At 36.4% G+C, this 15,692-nt stretch overlaps 1 long non-coding RNA gene across 3 annotated transcripts in view; it reads left to right on the forward strand.

Moving 5' to 3' along the window:
* LOC136855059 (uncharacterized) overlaps nucleotides 1-15,692 on the forward strand; it is a 200,960-nt gene that overhangs the window by 89,215 nt on the left and 96,053 nt on the right. For all 3 annotated transcript variants that reach the window (XR_010857878.1, XR_010857877.1, XR_010857876.1), the window contains exon 3: nucleotides 14,470-14,607. This is a non-coding gene — a long non-coding RNA (uncharacterized lncRNA). The remainder of the gene's footprint in view (nucleotides 1-14,469; nucleotides 14,608-15,692) is intronic.

Here is a 15,692-nt window from a genome sequence, read left to right on the forward strand (position 1 = left end):
GCTGCAACCCCTTTCATTCCTTTTACTGTACCTCCATTCAAATTCTCTTTTTTCCATTTAAATTTACTTTCCACCCACTTCTAACAGTTGTTTCCTAGTGCAACTGCGAGTTTCTCCTCCTGTTACACCTTTCCAAGCTCTCTATTCTCAATTTCTCTTTCAGCGCTGAATGACCTCTTAGGTCCCAGCGCTTGGCCTTCGGCCTAAGTTGTATGTTCTATCCTATTTAGTTTAAGTTAATGAAGTTAATTATTACACCGCAGTTGGCAACGGCAAAGCTAGATTTAATTTTTAATAAAATGAACAATAATTCGTACTTTGCGTTTGGATTACTATGAGTACTGGCATTCATATACACTACGTTAAATTTCTCGTGTTTTAGCTTTGTGTAACTAAGTCCGTATAGAAAACTCAAGGCTTAATATGTGCTTTTGAATTTATTCCTTATAAAATTCTGTTAATAACGAATACAACGTGGCAAAGGTGAATTTTCTTGAAATTACCTGGAATATATTAAAATAAGCATGAATTTCAGATGTAGGTATAAACAGAGCATAGTTCATAAGGTACAATGGACTTACCTTTGCGAAATGAACACGCGTGTCTCGCCGCTAAGAAGCATAGACAAGTAATATATGACGTCAGTCAATCCATTTCTAATAGAAGCAGTTTAGACCAACTCAAAAAGCACATCACTCGTGACTATACACCAAACTGAACGTGATATAATAAGGTATGTGGGTATTAAAGATGTCTTAATATACCGTGTGAAGAATGTGCCCTTTGGTGTCGCTATGGACGTTTTGCCCTTTTAAAAATATTATGCCATAAATAAACCTTTCAGATGGTTAATTCAATACAGATTAAGTAATTTTGGCGTCTCCCATTAATATTAATGAAATAATTATATATTTTTTATTAAAATTATTGCTCTTTGCCTCATCACTGCTCCCTGTTTTAGCAGCTGTAATGGTCATATTTTTATCACGTTCGTATGTAAATGATTATAATTATATCTAAAAATGTAGTCTCACGTGAATGAGACCTGACAGAGTTGAGAAGTTATTATTATATCATAACCTCGCTCTCACTTCCATTTCAATGTAAGGCTTCACGACAAGAGCGTTTGGGCTTTTATCACTCATTACTTGAAGTAGAAATCGGAGACTACCTGTAATTCTCGTGTGCTTCATGTGCACTATATATATATATATATATATATATATATATATATATATATATATATATATATATATATATATATATATATATATATATATATATATATATATATATATATATATATATATATATATATATATATATATATATATATATATATATATATATATATATATATATATTGTGTGTGTACTGCATATGAAGCAAAAGTGAATTATAAGTAGTTTTTTTATTTTTACTTCATATGATGAGTGATAAAAGCCCAAATTCATCTATCATTAAGACTCCAGTTTCATTCACGTAAGGCTTCATGTATATATATATATATATATATATATATATATATATATATATATATATATATATATATATACACACACACAAACCAATTTTATGCACTCACACATTTGCACTCACTCCTGCATATATACTGTACATATCGTCATCATCACCATTGCCTCCTCTGTAAAATTCCACCACTCATGTCCTTCCCTCGTTTTTACTTCCACAAATCTCCACTCACCTCCATCCTCAAGCTCATTGTTCTTATCCAATAAGTTTGTCTTAATCTCTCTAATTCAGATGCCTTATTGGGATGATCTCATATACTGTTCTCCCTAGTATGGTCCATACCCCTTTCATCATTGTTGCATCTACATACGGTCCCACAGGGTAGTACCATCAGTGCACTTTATCCGGTGCACTGCAGGCATCGATTAAAGGTCTTTGAAGCGTCTCTTCTGTCCCTAGCTTCAACCCCATTCATTCATTTTACTGTACATCCGTTCATTTTCTCTCTCTCATCTTACTTTCCCCAACCCTCTCCTAACATTTGTTTCATAGTGCAACTGTGAGGTTTTCCTCCTGTTGCACCTTTCAGACCTCCTTTACTCTCAATTTCCTCTTCAGCGCTGAATGATCTCACAAGTCCCAGCGCTTGGCCTTTGGTCTAAATTCCATATTCCATCTACATATGGAACATGGAAAACCATTTTGTTCGCAAACATTAGGCTACAAATGTCGTTTAATATCCAATTCGCTCTACCTCGGGAATATCACCAACGGGAAATTATAATCGGTAAACGATTCGGCACCTGGGAGATTCGAATGCCCGAGAGCGCGGATCGGCGTCTTTCAGCACTCGGTTGTCAAGAGAGGTTATGATATCAAAATTTAATCTTTCCACCCGACTCTTAGTATTCTTCTTAGATCTTATTTATCGACAAAATACTTTTAGATATGTATAGTTTCATTGTTAAACTATGATTCATGTTTGATAGCAATCCAGATTGTACTGTGTATTAGACTTGTGTATTATCTTTTTTTCATAAGCAATTTAAATTATTTGATTTCCAAATCCTATTCAACCTACCCATTCCCTAATTGGCCCTTTTCAATCTTTCACCTAATTCCAACTCAGGAGAACCTTTATTTTATTGGATTTCATTGTTTCTAAATAAATTTATTTGGTAAGCCTTATCTGATTGCTGTAATTCATTCCCCATCTAATGTTATTTTATCTCCATGTTCGTATTTTTGTTTCATTGCTTCCGTTTTCCTAAGATTCATCTCAAATAATGCTTAGTTTAGTAAAGAGTAAAAAGGAAAAATGTTGAGGATACGAGTAATAGTAAAAGTACCTCTAATCTTTTGTTGTTCAGCTTTTATTGTTCTTTCGTCATTATGGCCGTACCTTGATTTTAATTGGGTACAAAACATCTGCTTTGGCTTGTTTTAGTGTTTTTGCGATTGGCTGCCATTTTCTTTCTTGTATTGAATATACGGTGCTAAATGTTTGCTATAATAATGGCCAGTTAATTACTTATGTAAGTTCATACTTAAAATGAAATTAAATAACCATTCCAAACAGGTAAACTGCATATTTCGATTTGACTGTAAAGCTGTGGGTAAAGAAAAGAGAAATTGATCAAAAACTTACGAAACGATTGATAATTACTGCAACATGCATCCACTAGAGAATTTATGAGCCCACAATCGCTCTGCGGCAAAAAATTCGAAGCACGCGTTCTCCTGTGTGACTCTTGCAAGAAGAAGAGGAAAAGATGGGAGGTGGTACTTTAATTCGGGATTGTAAACATTGCGGTAATTAAGGGGTTAAGTGCCTTTCGGCTGGCTGATTATGTAATTTATAGAATTAACGGTAATTAAGGGACGAGATGCCTTTAGGTTGACGAATTATATAATTATTTCTCCGAAAGAAATTTAATTTTGGTTAGGCGTTTGTGTTGTCCCATTTTCTTAGAATGCAGACAATATTTATTAAAACAAAGGCATAACATGCTAATGATAGTTGTCCAATGAATATTTGATATTTTATCTTCAGTCTGAGAAACGAAATTCCTCAAATGATAACTCAGTTAGCCGAATAATAATTTACCCATTGTTGTTTTTCTTCTGGTGTAGCTGAAGGAAACTGTGAATAGCCTGTTCTCAACAGTTGGTCGAATCCATTCTATCGAGGAACCTTTTTCTCTATCTTTTTAGTTTTCTGTAAAAAAAAACTCTTGTGCCCGTTTTGTCTGTCCGTCCGCACTTTTTCTGTCCGCCCTCAGATCTTAAAAACTACTGTGGTTAGAGGGCTGCAAATTGGCATGTTGATCATCCACCCTCCAGTCATCAAACATACCAAATTGCAGCCTCCTAGCCTCAGTAGTTTTTATTTTATTTAAGGTTAAGGTTAGCCATGGATCGCGCGTCTGCCACAGCTTTCCGGAGGCGTTGCCAACGCAGCTTCATACTACAACACATCGAGAGGCATTTCATACAGCATCATACGATGTACAGAAAACTCGATTTCGCCGAATTCTTCGGCGCATTTTTTACTTGTTATTTATTTAAAATTCTCACGTGCGATTTTCACGAAAATCTTAGTACCATGTTTAAGTTCAAGCCCAAACATTTCATTAAATGTCTATCAGCATTTTGATAAAATGCCTCTCTTACCCGCGACTGTTACCACCTTTTTCAATACCAGTGATTTAATGTCCCAGTCATGAGATGTGATAAACATGATAAAGTCATGGTAATATTTGAGTCGTGTTAATATTCAAGTTCGTCTCCTTTTATGGATGAGACCCAGGAACGTTTACAGTCTCTTTCCTGCCAACCCTAGGATCTCCTGAAATGGCTGCGTTCACCTGCTGTGATATTTTGCTGTTTTAATTTTTATTAAATTTATTACGTGAGGATGGCGAAATTTTAGCTGCTTACAAATATAACTTCCTCTCTTACGGAATAAGTTCACTAACGGATCCAGAAAAATTTTGTGGGGGCCCACCAATTTTCATATTACACATTACACACACACACACACACACACACACACACACACACACTCATATATAGTTTTTTATTTTTTCCGTTTTTATATTTCTCATTTATGTTATTAAATTATTATCTAAATCTTCAATATTATTATTTTATCATTATTTTTAAAGGGGGGGGGGCACGTGCCCGTGGATCCGCTAGTGAATTCTTAGATGCATCCCAATATTCTCAAAAGTTCAGAAGAAGTGTAGACTAATGAGATTATACAAACTGTAAGCAGCAGCGCGAACTTATCAGAAAAAAGGCGACCCTTCAATTGTTTAGTGAAAATTTTGAGGGTTAATTGATTATCTTGTGTTGCAATGCTGGTTATAATTGACGAACCTCACAGTTTACAACTAAGCTATAACAGTATTGTGAATTTTTGGTTGTGGTGTATGCTGGAGTTCTCGTGATTTTTAAATACTTCTTTTATGACAATTGCATTTTAATTTTCAATGTTATTTACATTTTATTTCAGTTTCTTACCATCCGTATCCTGTTTGTTTGCAAAGTAAACGGACTTTAATTTATTATTTTTCACATCTTCAAAATTAACAGATATGGCCCACTTATAGTAAAAATTTCTCAATTTCTCAATTTATTTAGTATAATGGTGAATATTTATCATGCAAACCTGATATAAGAGAAGCTAATTCGAATTCGCACAGGCATCATAATATTTTCTTTTTTTTCTTTCACTGAAAAAAAAAAGTTATGTAAAGATATCACTAATCAGGCGAAATTAAACCGATTAAACCAAGCGGGATCTTTATGACTGGTTTAATACGGTCGTTGTCACTGAATTGGAACAATTTATTTCGTGAATAATGTGACAAAATCACTTCAGTCAGTCTTCGACCTGAAGTGCAATCATTCGAACTTTTGTTCTTTTATTTTAGACGTTTATTCTGACCTTTGCCCTCAGTTGTCATGGTCAAGGTGACCGTGCACGACTGTCGTGGAGTTTTCTGCCCCCCTTTGCCGCCCTCACAATGATTGCGTCATGCAATGAAGCAATTATGCAGATCTTTTTAATATAATTTTCATTCATCCCATTATGACCATCATCCGACGCCAATTAATTCAGAAGGTCGAGGAATAGCCTGCTTACAGTTGCCCGCCAGACGCTGCGCAATAGGATCTAATCTGTTTTATCAAATCAAACTTGAAAGGTTGATAAAGTTACCCCTTGATACACGTCGGTTACAAATAATCTGAAATTTGGCATCTCGGAGTGATTGCCACTCGTTCCTCGTTCTCTCTCTCTCTCTCTCTCTCTCTCTCTCTCTCTCTCTCTCTCTCTCTCTCTCTCTCTAGTTCTGGTTGTTGATGAGCCTTCTGTACAGGTTTGTGAAACGGCTTATACACTGTGCCACTCACTTCTTTGGTACATTGGTACATTGCATTGGCACTCGCACATTCTGGATGTTGAATTCCTTCCATTTCAGCCTTTTTTTCCTTTGCATCTATCCATCACTTTCTAGGTATTCCTCTCCTTTTCCATCATAACACTTCCGAATTATACTCTTCTATTTTTTTTACTAACCTTTCGTCATGGATTCTCGCTACATGACCCAACCACTTCAATGCAGTCTGGTCTACAATTTCACCTAAGCCACCCTTTTATCACTTCTGGTTAACTTCTGCTTATCTCCTTACCTCTCATCCGTTCAGCTATTCTTACGCCGCATAAAACAGTTCTTTTCAAGTTTCAACCTATTTTCTGCCTCCTTGCATTCAACAATTGCACATCATCTATCTATATATATATATATATATATATATATATATATATATATATATATATATATATATATATATATATATATATATATATATATATATATATATTATACCTACCTAATCTGGTTATAATACTAGTGTAACTGGGAAGGACATACATTCGGGTCTCAGACGGGGAAAGAGTAATATATACATTCTGTCAACACTTCCTGTTCTCACGTCGACCCACATAGTGAATTATGTGCACGGTAATTATTCGATTGTAGTGTGTTTTAGCTAGGGGGAGATGGACATGAGGCTAACAGCATAATCTCAGAATACTACTAATAGTGGTGGAGGGACCAAAACACGTTCAAATGCTTCATTAATAGAAAACTAAGGTGTTGCGGGGAGAGTTCTAGCCAATCAGAATTAAGGGATAAGGAAAACTAGAGCCAAATGACAGGACGTGTACATCAAAGGTTACAATGGGTGCTGACTAAACTCCTAGTGTTGGGTAGCAGTCTCAGATGTCCTGTGGTGGTCCTGTAGGTGTCGTAGTAGTTTAGGGGGTTAAAAAATTCTTAGATGAAGGGTTTTCTTCACGTAAATTCGAAGTTATACCTGTAATCTTTCAAGGAATCCCTTAGAATCATATGATCATCTGAGTGCAATACGTGAAGTACCATCTTGTGTTTTTTAAAAAAGTACCAAGCACAAACACTGTAGTCATTTAAGTCGATAGGCTTTTTGCATTATGTTTAAAAATGAATGTTTGACAGATGTAAAATAAACCATTATTTTCCATGGTATACCTATGGTATTTATTAAAAAAATCGATATATTCCTAAAAAAATAAGGAAGTAGAATTGAAAACTTTTATTATTTTACTGCAAAATGTCGGAAGAAATTGGGCGAACGGGTGAATGACACTGGTATGTGTCCTGTGGTTTGGCGTGATAATGCATGTCATCAAAGAGCTACCAAAAAAAAAAAAGGGTGTGCAAAGTCATAATGATTGCTAGCCAAGACTGACCGCAGTTCATCTTATTGATCTCCTGCTGAGGAAGTCAGAGGTTGGTGTGGAAGTTGGCTATAGTTTCCCCCTCCCTGCTTGACCGTCCTCAGGTGTGTCTGTCGCGCCTACCCTGTCATTACAACTGCTACGCGGTTGAGAATATTTCAGCCAAACTTTTAGTTTTCTGTAAAAGAAAACTATTGTGCCGGCATCGTCTGTCCGTCCGCACTTTTTCTGTCCGCCCTCAGATCTTAAAAACTACTGAGGCTAGAGGGCCGCAAATTGGTATGTTGATCATCCACCCTCCAATCATCAAACACCAAATTGCAGCCCTCTAGCCTCAGTAGTATTTTTTTATTTCAGGTTAAAGTTAGCTTTAATCGTTCTTCTGGCAACGATATAGGATAGGCCACCACCGGGCCGTGGGGGCCGCGGCTCATACAGCATTATACAGACCACCGAAAGATAGATCTATTTTCGGTGGCGTTTATTATATATGTTGTAGCGGCTGTAAAGAAAACTCGATTGCGCTGAAGAAACTTAGGCGCATTTTTTGCTTGTTTTTTTTATTGTACTTTATTAAAGGAGTCATCTCCTAAAATCAGAACATTGTTGCAAGGATAGGAGTGGGAGACAACGAGGAAGGAGAGAATTTTGTGTTGAGATCATCACTAGGAGAAACTGTAGATATGCAGAAAGAGAGATTATCTGTCGCCTTTACATTTTTTCTTATGTATTATGTAAGAATTCATATTGGGCATACGTACTCAACTAAAGAAACCCTTTCAGGTGACGCCCTTTATATATATATATATATATATATATATATATATATATATATATATATATATATATATATATATATATATATATATATATATATATATATATATATATATATATATATATATATATAAATGCTGTTTGGTGCTAAATGAACTATAAAAATGAGGCATTCCTCAGACATGTGCATTTTAGCTTTAAGATACGTTTCCTATTCATTGATTAATATATAATCACGTAGCATTAAACATTTTTAATGTCGTTGCCTGTATTTACAACAGATGTGTGGAAGAGGAAGTAAAAAAAGAAGAAATCGCCTCATGCTAAAAAGATGTAGTTATAATTGTATTTTAGTCTTTTGGAAATCCATCGGACGATGGAGTAGTAATATGACGCACGATCTGCGCATTGGGTTGCGCAGTTGCTTGTTTTTGTCGAAGTCGAACAGATAGAGAGGAGGCGGTGTTGATGAGATGGATTTTGTCATGATGACTGGAGTGTTTTGGACTGCCGTAAAAAGAGAGAGATTTTGCAGATCTCTATTGAATGATCCTGCAAAGACTAAATGCAGGAAGAATTTCTCTCTTGGGAGTTGGAAATGGGAAGAAATTAATCGTTGTCGAAGATGGAATCTTGTTGTGACACCCTCCAGTCAGTATCCTAACATGAACGATGCCAGAAATTTGGGCGCATTATTTATCCTGGGATTTTACCCTATACAGCATTTTCATCTTTATTTGGGGGTCTTCAAGACACCATCTAAAGACAGGTAGAAAAGCTGAGCAGTAGAGGCAGCGAAAGTTAGATTAAAAATGAGTTTTCTTAGTTTTACAAATGACAAAATCTAAAGTGAGTTCCTCATGTTTTAGATTTGTTGTCAGATATTTCGCAAAAGGGTAATTTAACACTCTTTCAATTACTTAGTGATATTGTACGCTTTGTTATTATTTTTTTTGAAGACTTTGTACCAATATCAATATCAAGCTAGTGAATTTTTCTTATCGTTTAACGGATTTCTTAGTTATGTTGTCTGCCCTAAAAATCTACGGGTGTCACCATAACAAGGTTTTGCATATGTCAGCTTCATTATTTTTTTTATGTACTGTTTATTTTTAACTAACCCTTGTACAATGGAGTGATTATATCTAACAGATAGTTTGTATATTATTTTCTCTATTGCTGTTTAATGACAGCATTTATCTTGTTTTCCTTATTGCTGTGTAATGAAAGTATTTATCTTATTTTGCTATTTAACGAAAGCATTTATATTGTTTTCTCTATTGTTGTTTAATGAAAGCATTTTTCTTGTTTTCTCTATTGCTGTTTAATGAAAACATTTATATTTTCTCTATTGCTCTTTACTTAAAGCATTTATCTTGTTTTCCCTATTGTTGTTTAATGAAATCATTTATCTTCTTTTTCTTATTGCTGTTTAATGAATTTCTAACCAGTTATAGAATATAATAATGGAGCCAGATATGGAAAGAACAAAGATCCCCTCCATGAAAGAAACTAAGGAGAAAAAACAAGTGAAGTTAATGAAATAATGAGATTAATCCACACCACCAGTATCACAGAAACAAATAACCTGGCATATGCAGGAGCAAGACTAGTAGTAGAACTCATGGGGATACACACACCAGCATCACAACCAACCCAACAGAAACCAAAACAACAACCGCCTTGGAAAAGGCGCCTGGAACAACAACTCATGGCGATGAGATCTGACTTGAGTAAACTGAAAGAGATGGCAGAAAAGAGGCTAAGAAGCAAGAAAACAAGAGAAGAACTGAATGAGAAATACAAAGTACAGGAGAAGGGACTAAACAACACAATAGAAGATATAAAACAAAGGCTTAAAGCCAAAGCACATAAGATCCAACGGTACAAGAGCAGGAATAAAGGATACCAACAGAATAAACTCTTTGGAACCAACCAGAAAAGACTGTACAGCCAACTAAGAGGGGAAGACAACCAGGAAATTCTTGAAGCCAAACCAAGTAAGAGACTTTGGGAAAACATATGGAGCAATCCAGTTCACACAACAAACATGAAACATGGCTCCAGAAAATCAAGGCAGAAGAAATGGGGAGAATAAAACAAAGATTCACCGAGCTCACGACAGACACAGTGAGATGAAGTCCATGGATACTGGCTCAAAAACTTAAGGCCCTACACCCACGAATAGCAGAACAACTCCAGCATTGTATCACAAACCACCATGCACCCAAATGGATGACCACAGGGAGAACATCCTCAGTACAGAAAGGGAAATATAGCAAGTAACTACAGGCCTATTACCTGCCTTCCAATAATGTGGAAGCTACTAACAGGTATCATTAGTGAGAGGCTATACAACTACCTAGAGGATACAAACACCACCCCCACCAACAGAAAGGCTGCAGAAGGAAGTGTAGGGGCGCAAAAGACCAGCTCATGATAGACAAAATGGTAATGAAGAATAGAAAGAGAAGGAAAACCAACCTAAGCATGGCATGGATTGACTACAAGAAAGCCTTCGACATGAAACCGCACACGGGGCTAATAGAATGCTGTAAAATATATGGGGCAGAGGAAAACACCATCAGCTTCCTTAAAAATACAATGTGCAACTGGAATACAGTACTTACAAGCTCTGGGATAAGACTAGCAGAGGTTAACATCAGGAGAGGGATCTTTCAAGGCGACTCACTGTCCCCACTACTCTTCGTAGTAGCCATGATTCCCATGACAAAAGTACTGCAGAAGATGGATGCTGGGTACCAACTCAAGAAAGGAGGCAAAAGAATTAACCATCTGATGTTCATGGACGACCAAGCTGTATGGTAAGAGCATCAAGGAAATAGATACCCTAATCCAGACTATAAGGATTGTATCTGAGACATCAGGATGGAGTTTGGAATAGAAAAATGTGCCCTGGTCAACATACAAAAAGGCAAAGTAACAATGACTGAAGGGATAAAGCTACCAGACGGGAATAGCATCAAACACATAGATGAGACAGGATACAGATACCTGGGAATAATAAAAGGAGAGGATATAAAACACCAAGAGAGGAAGGACACGATCAGGTAAGAATATATGCAGAGACTTGAGGCGATACTCAAGTCAAAACTCAATGCTGGAAACATGATGAAAGCCAAAAACACATGGGCAGTACCAGTAATCAGATACAGCACAGGAGTAGTGGAGTGGGCGAAGGTTGAACTCCACAGCATAGACCAGAAAACTAGAAAACACATGACAATACACAAAGCACTACACCCAAGAGCAAATACAGACAGAAGGCGGGAGAGGGCTGCTAAGCATAGAGGACTGCGTCAACATCTAGAGCAGAGAACTGGGGCACTATCTGAAAACCAGTGAAGACGAGTGGCTAAGGAGTGCATGGGAAGAAGGACTGATAAAAGTAGACGAAGACCCAGAAATATACAGAGACAGGAGAATGAAAAACAGAACAGAGGAATGGCACAACAAACCAATGCACAGACAGTAAATGAGACAAACAAAAGAAGTGGCCAGTGATAAAACATGGCAGTGACTACAGAGGGGAGAACAAGAAGGAAACAAAAGGAATGCTAACAGCGGCACAAGATCAGGCCCCAAGAACCAGATATGTCTATAGAACAATAGATGGAAATAACATCTCACCCATATGCAGGAAGTGCAATATGAAAGACGAGACCATAAACCACATAATAAGCAAATGTCCGGTGCTTGCACAGAACCAGTACAAAAAGAGTCACGATTCAGTAGCAAAAGCCTGTGCAAGCAGCACCAGCTAGCTCGCAGTAATAATTGGTACAAACACCAACCATGGGGAATGATAGAAAACGATCGGGCAAAGGTCCTCTGGAACTATGGTATCAGAACAGATAGGGTGATACGTGCCAATAGACCAGATGTGACGTTGATTGACAAAATCGAGAAGAAAGTACCACTTATCGATGTGGCAATACCATGGGACACCAGAGTAGATGAGAAAGAAAGAGAAAAAATTGATAAATATCAAGACCTGAAAATCGAAATAAGAAGGATATGGAATATTGCTAGTGGAAATTGAACCCTTAATCATAGGAACACTAGGCACGATCCCAAGATCCCTGAGAAGGAATCTGGAAAAACTAGATGCCGAAATAGCTCCAGGACTCATGCAGAAAAGTGTGCAACTAGAAACAGCGTCCATAGTGAGAAAAGTAATGGACTCCTAAGGAGGCAGGATGCAACCCGAAACCCCACACTGTAAAAACCACCCAGTCGAATAGGATGACTGTGATAGACCAAAAAAAAAATAATAATAATAATAAATAATGATAAGGGTTTGTTAGTGAACACTAATTGATACACCGGGTTTCATTACTTCCACATATAAATTCGCCACATGGTCATCCCTTACGGAATTAGCGTCGTCACTGCACCTCACACGGTGCACTGTAGGCATAACTTAGGTTCTTTGCAGGGTCCCTTCTGGCCCTAACTGCACCCCCTTTCATTCCTTTTACTGTACCTCCGTTCATATTCTCTTTCTTCCATCTTACTTTCCACCCTCTCCTAACAATTGTCTCATAATGCAACCGAGAGATTTTCCTCCTGTTACACCTTTCAAACTTTTTTCCTCTCTTGTTTCCCTTTCAGCGCTGAATGGTCTGATAGGTCCCAGCGCTTGGCCTTTGGCCTAAATTTTATATTCCAGTTCCAGTATAGGTCATAAAGACATTCAGAAGCAACATTTCTCCAGAATCCAGGCCATTAAATGTAGATATAGAAGGGGTCAGCATAGACTCTACTAATTAGAAGAGCCTTCTAAATGACATATGCAAATCATTTTCCTTGTGATAGGTAACGAAGAGTGTGAAAAAATTAATCGGACATTCCCTTACTTCTAGAGTGAAAACGATGCTGTTCATGACAAAAATATGTAAAAAAAATTTTGTGCAGAATTTTATACAGCTTATATTTTGTGTCGACACATTTTTCTCAAAAGTGAACACCAAGCGAGATATTCACTCTCACCGAATTTTGTCACCATTTTTCTAAGATGGATGTCAAATTCGATGTGGTTTTTCCAATATGGAGGTTAAACCCTGGGTGGTAAAAGGGTGCAAAATTAATGTCATTAAACATCCTATTAGGGAGTTGGTGTGACTTATTCAAATGTACTCTTACTGTATCCTATTTAACTCCTGATGACCGGCCTATCTGTGAGGGAACTTGTGTAATCATTTCCAGTGTGGATGTAGCTTGCCGTCGTAGTATGTAAATTGTTTCATTGCATGCTTGTAACTTGCTAAATAGATCTGTGATTAGGAAACCTTTCTTCTCTCTCTCTCTCACTCTCAGATTTTTCAAGACTCAAATTACTTATCATCATATATATAAAATGTAAAAATACGTTAAATACGTAACCACGTAACACAAATACCGAACAGTCTCTCTAAGATGTGAATGAAAAATGATTTAATATAGTAAGCACCTGAATCATATTTTGAATCGCAAATTACGCCTATTCACATTTCCACGCAATACCGATGTTCTTGGCAGAGATAAGTAATCATTACTTTTGAGGATTTAAAGAGCTTCTAGTTGTAAGTGCTATGATTTCTTTAAGGGCACTACCACAACCGTAGGCCTAATCCTTCTGTAAACTGATAGGGACAGTTCACCTGTCAGTTTTGTAGTTTTCTGTAAAAGAAAACTATTGTGCCGGCTGTGTCTGTCCATCCGCCCTCAGATCTTAAAAACTACTGAGGCTAGAGGGCTGCAAATATTGATGTTGATCATCCACCCTCCAGCCCTCTAGCCTCAGTGGTTTTTATTTTATTTAAGGTAAAGTTAGCCATATTCGTCCATCTGGCAACGATATAGGACAGGCCACTACCGGGCCATGGTTAAAGTTTCTTGGGCCGTGGCTCATACAGCATTATACCGAGACCACCGAAAGATAGATATATTTTCGGTGGCCTTGATTATACGATGCACAGAAAACTCGATTGCTCCGTAGAAACTTCGGCGCATTTTTACTTGTTAATGTTGGACTGTGGAAGTCTCCCTGAGGATGTTGCAATTGGGACTTCAGAAGTTCAAGCGGAGATGCAATGCATTACTAACCTAAAACAGTTCTTCTTGCATTTTAATACATTTTTGTCCATTTATTAATTTATTATCTATATTTTCTTTTTTTTAATAAGCGAGATCTCTTCTTTCCGTATTTCCTTTTACCTCCTCTTACTTCTACCTAATGAATACCACATTCTTTGGAGGCTTGAATTTCTAGTCAGTGGCCCCCGTGGGATTGTTCCATATGGATAGGGTTCATCTTCTGAATAATAATAATAATAATAATAATAATAATAATAATAATAATAATAATAATAATAATAATAATGTTGGTGACACAAACTAAGTCTGTTAATTTTATTTCTTCTTCTTTGCAGAAGTATCAGAACAAAAGGGCCTTCATCTCTTGGCCACTTAGACACTTACGAGTGGATGTGCTAAGTACAGATGATTATTGGAATGTGTGTCTTGTGGGAGAGGTTGACGTGCTGTTGGTACAATGCCGAGTAAAACCTGTGAGTATGTGGAATATTTTACTAAGGAAGTTCTCCTTGAGTTAGAAGTTATAGTAGTGTGGCAATGATTGTTTTTTTTTTTTTTTATTTCTCCGAAGCTTTACTGGTTTTGTATCAGGAAAACTTTTTTGTGTATCTATTTTTTTTTTTTTTTTTACGAAGGAACCAAGACATTTAATCAAATTCAAATGTCATCGATCGATTTAGATAAGGAAATTCTATTTACTGTATAGATATGTATAGATATTACTTATTACTTCACAAAAAATTATTATATACTGTTACACTACGCTGTATATAGTATTATACAGTGGTATATATATATTGTTATACTAAATATTATAAATTATATACTTTATTTATATGCATTACTTCACTAAGTTATTAAGTACGAATATTTCTACACATGCACAAAATGCACACTGAACAGTATAAGCGGAAAATGATGACATTTTCATCGAGAGCTTACAGTATATTCTCAAAGGATTTCCACCACATTTTTTATTCCTTTAGGAACTTCATTTTTTACCCACCATTTCTGTGTCCCTTTTAAGTGCAGCATTACTTAGTTATATTCCATTTGCCCCTCTTTGGGTCTCCTAAATTTGATTACCTCGAAATCGAGAAGACATTGAAAAGCAATAAGATGAACAAGGTCTCGTTGAAATATCTTCATGCCTGAAGATATTTTGAAGGGAATTGGGACGTATCTTCCGTGAGGTCGTGATATTTCGTTATATAATGAAAAATAAAAAAAAAAAAAGATAAAAAGCAAGGAGCTGTAAGAAATTATCCATGGAAGAAAAAGTCGTATTTTGCGAAAACGTAGAAAAAACAGTGTTTGCGCAGAAGAAAAAATGGAGATGATAAAAAACAGCAAGAGAAATAGTTCTTTTTTTTTTTGTTAATGTCTTATAAGAACGTGTGTCTTGTAAAGGTCACCTTATTCTCACCTTGAAGGAGAAATCTAAGGTACCAGAATTGTATACAAATGTATTAGCATTTCATACAGACAATACGATGATTACTTTTGTATAATTTTTATTAATTGTGATAAGAAGATGAACTTCGACTACATGAAAGAA

The sequence above is a fragment of the Macrobrachium rosenbergii genome, chromosome 3, assembly GCF_040412425.1.
Source record: "Macrobrachium rosenbergii isolate ZJJX-2024 chromosome 3, ASM4041242v1, whole genome shotgun sequence".
Lineage (NCBI taxonomy): Eukaryota > Metazoa > Arthropoda > Malacostraca > Decapoda > Palaemonidae > Macrobrachium > Macrobrachium rosenbergii.